The following is a 3,623-nucleotide window of genomic DNA, read 5'->3' on the forward strand; positions in this document are numbered from 1 at the left end:
GGAAAGGAAAGGAAAGGAAAGGAAAGGAAAGGAAAGGAAAGGAAAGGAAAGGAAAGGAAAGGAAAGGAAAGGAAAGGAAAGGAAAGGAAAGGAAAGGAAAGGAAAGGAAAAAGTGTTGCATCGGTATTATGTAAGTCCATCAAGAAAACATTTTTTTCTTGTTAATGTAGTTGTTACTGGTATAGCATCAGGCATTGGAGCCATTATCAGTATAAAAACAATACCTTAATAGACATCTATGCTAGCCAAAATGTTTTCTGTTGCTGTAACCTAAGGTTTCCTATGCCCATAAACATTACCACTGTAGCTGGTATAGTTAAATTTGCACATCTTTACTCTGCCTAGTTGGGATACACATACACAGTCATTTTAAAAGTTTGTACTGCTCTATCCCATTCAGGAGGACATATAGGCTATATTGCTATGGCGTACCTTTGCAAAGCTTAGCTAAATTCAGGTTAGCAGATGTGCTAGCATAGTTATTTTAGAGAACAGTTGTATTCTGTGTGAAATTTTAAGTGGCAGAAAGATTACACAGAACTGTATGGATCAGTGCAGTCACTGGAATATAACAGCGTTTTCCTACTTGTATTAGCTGAACATGAAATCCAAGTTTTTCTTTCTGCCTTCGTTTGCCCCACTCAGTGTGCTGATACTGACCCATGTCCATCTGCCAACATACCATGGAACAGTTTAATAGCCGGGCACACAGAAGAAAGGGGAACAAAGTTTTTATTTCATGAAAATGTATTCAGTGACTGAATTACAAATAGGAGCTGTCATAGGAGAAGGAAGATAATTTCTGAAACATTTTAAAATCACATGTAGAAAAACACTGTGCTCTGGAACTGAATGTCACTTTCGTTTTGGCTATTTTGATGGCTCCTCCAGTTGAGAAAGTTCAGAATTCCTGTCGTGTCAGAGAACTGATTTTTCCTGTTTTCTTTTAGGTTCACTTGTCCCAGCGTGTCCAGTTGAATCATTCAAATTTGTGTTGAAACCTAACAGACAAGCGACAGGAAGTTTATGAGCCTCAGGGAGACTTGTCCTAGCAATTCTTAGGCAGTGTGAGCAGCTCACTGTACCTTTAGGTCACATTATTTATTGATTTTATTTAAAATGTTGTTCCATAGAAATAACCTCACAAGGTGCACAATAGATTTTCTTAGGGCTTGAATCAGCATCAGTATGATGCAAATCAAAATGATACAACAGCAGTATGTCATCACACAGTGAAGTTATTAATATAAAAAAATCTTTTTAAAGAAACTTAAGTGTGTAGTGTTTGAAAACCAAACTGTGGATGAATTACTGCTTTTATTCCTGCTTAAGAGAAAGACAGGAGTGCCACTCTGCCATGGGCAGTAGCTTCAGGCAGAGATGAGAATTAAAAACCTGGAGAATTACTTGCTTTTGAATCCTCATGATTGTGGGCTTCAGGAATAAGAGTCAATGCCTCTGAATGTCATGAAAAATAATATTAAATATTTCTCTGATTTAGAATTGACACCTTTATAGGGTCCTCTCCTGATGTGAGGTAGGCTGGGTGGGGGGTCTGTGGGTCAAACACAGTTATGGCTTTAGGTTGATGGGAAAAGGAATAGCCACTAGCAGAAAGACAGTAACTAAAAATAAACATATTGAATTGCATTCTTGCTTTGTTATTGAGCTTGAGGAGGGCATGTAGTAGAGTTGTAACACCTTAGCCTGGAGCAGTGATGGATTCATGTAAAGTTTACATTTCTTGTAATTTCCAGAGAGAAGCAATCTCAATTAGGACACAGTCTTTTAAGCACTGATTTTATGTATCAACCCAGTATTTGCAAATGAGTACCATAACAATAGGTCAAAGTGTTGATACAACACTAGTGTAAATCTTACCATAAATTAGTTGGGTTTGGGTGGCTGTCTAGTTTTCTTTTGTTATGATTTTTGCAATGCCATATTTTGGTCCTGGTTGGAAATTCTATTTACTCGTGGGTTGGGTTTTAGTTTGTTCGTTTGTTTTGCTTCATTGTTGTTTGTTTGTTTTTGCAAGTTTCCTGTACTGAGAAAAAAAAAAACTACTGTGGCTAAGATGATAAATACTTCTTTTTTACCAGCTCAAAAAAACAGTTTAAAAAGCAGTTTAGAGCACATATACAGCATGTTGCTGTCCTAAGTATGATCAGACATTGAAAACTGTAGAGCTAGTTTTAGAACTGAGGAAAATTCTCCTTAGAAACTGTTCTTAGTAAGCTGAATACATTATACATTTAAAAATATGTATATACATGAACATATAATTGAGATAGGTGTACAGGTGGTATGCTTCAAGAAAGAGTTAGAAAAAGAGATTAAGGTTAAATGTGTATTTAAAAGTGGGGTTTTAGAAATGGTTGCTTTTCTTACATTCAAATTCAGGTGTTTTGTGAAGTTAAATAGGATTCAGTTGTTTGAGGATTACTTTGTGTATTACTTGGATTTAAATCACAGGGCATTTCAGATCAGCTACTGTGTTCAAAACAGCTGCTGTTAAAGGATTTATAGAAGATATCGCTTCCAGGGTATTAGTATAGCAGGTCGTTTTCTAGCTGAATTTGAAGTGGAATGCAAATTTTATATTGTCCTTGTCAAATGTATATCTTTGGTTTTTTGATCAGTCTTGATCTGCTGTTTAAAGGTATTTACTAGTTCAAAAATTTTGGCAATGTTAGAATATTTAAAACAGAGGGACATAAGAGTTAAATGGTGTGAAACCATGTTCTCTGTGTAATATAATTGTAAAGGAGGAAAAATGTCTCTAGAGTGAAAAAAGTACCCAGAATCATCCATTCAGTGCTTTAGATCCCAAGGAAATCCATAGATGATACTTCACTGAGGGTATTGTTAATGTCTTGGGTTAGCATTATGTAGCATTTTTCCAACGAGATGAAAGGAACATAGCATATTTTTGAGGGGAAAAAGAGAAGATTTTGTTAAGCTTTTTAAGCAAAATTAAAAAAAAAAAAAAGGAAAAAAAAAAAAGAAAGAAATATGCATACAGTATTTCACCCACAAACAGATGGCCAAACATAACAAATCAATAGTATGTAAATAACAGTGTTAAGAAGATCTGTTGCAATGCATGAAAAATAACTTGCTTTTTGGCTGCTACCTTCATACAGACTGAACCTTCACAGAGGAGAGTAGGATATAGGGGTTTTTGTTGTTGTTATTGTTGTTTTGTTTTGTTTTTTCCTTCAGAGACAGATGTCGCGGCTCAAAGTTGCCACTTTCATTTACAGGTCCACTTTTATAAACTGCAGAACCAACAGATGCACTTTAAACCTTAAAAACATGGTGGCTAGGAAACACATAGTGCTGAAAGGTCTGAAAGCCGGAAGCAGCACAAGGAAGTGCTGCTCTGTTTTCACGAGAGCTGTGAATTCCCTGCAGTTATACAAGTCCACAGCAGTGAAGTTATGACAATGACTCCTGACAATGTGAGCAGAATTATTTCAGGAACCAGTCTGTGGAATACTGAACTAATTGTTGTGTGATGGCGAATCATTACAAAACTGGTACAAATGTGTTTTCCTATTTAAATCCACAGGAAAAACATCAGTCGAGATTGCATCATAGTGTGACATTCCTGGATGTAT

The 3,623-nt window shown here is 36.0% G+C and overlaps 1 long non-coding RNA gene across 1 annotated transcript in view; it reads left to right on the forward strand.

Annotated features, from left to right (window-relative positions):
* Nucleotides 1-3,415, forward strand: part of LOC118160546 — a 165,034-nt gene extending 161,619 nt beyond the window's left edge. Inside the window, exon 4 of the long non-coding RNA XR_004747558.1 lies at nucleotides 3,267-3,415. This is a non-coding gene — a long non-coding RNA (uncharacterized LOC118160546). The remainder of the gene's footprint in view (nucleotides 1-3,266) is intronic.
* The last annotated feature ends 208 nt before the right edge of the window (nucleotides 3,416-3,623 follow it).

The sequence above is a fragment of the Oxyura jamaicensis genome, chromosome 1, assembly GCF_011077185.1.
Source record: "Oxyura jamaicensis isolate SHBP4307 breed ruddy duck chromosome 1, BPBGC_Ojam_1.0, whole genome shotgun sequence".
Lineage (NCBI taxonomy): Eukaryota > Metazoa > Chordata > Aves > Anseriformes > Anatidae > Oxyura > Oxyura jamaicensis.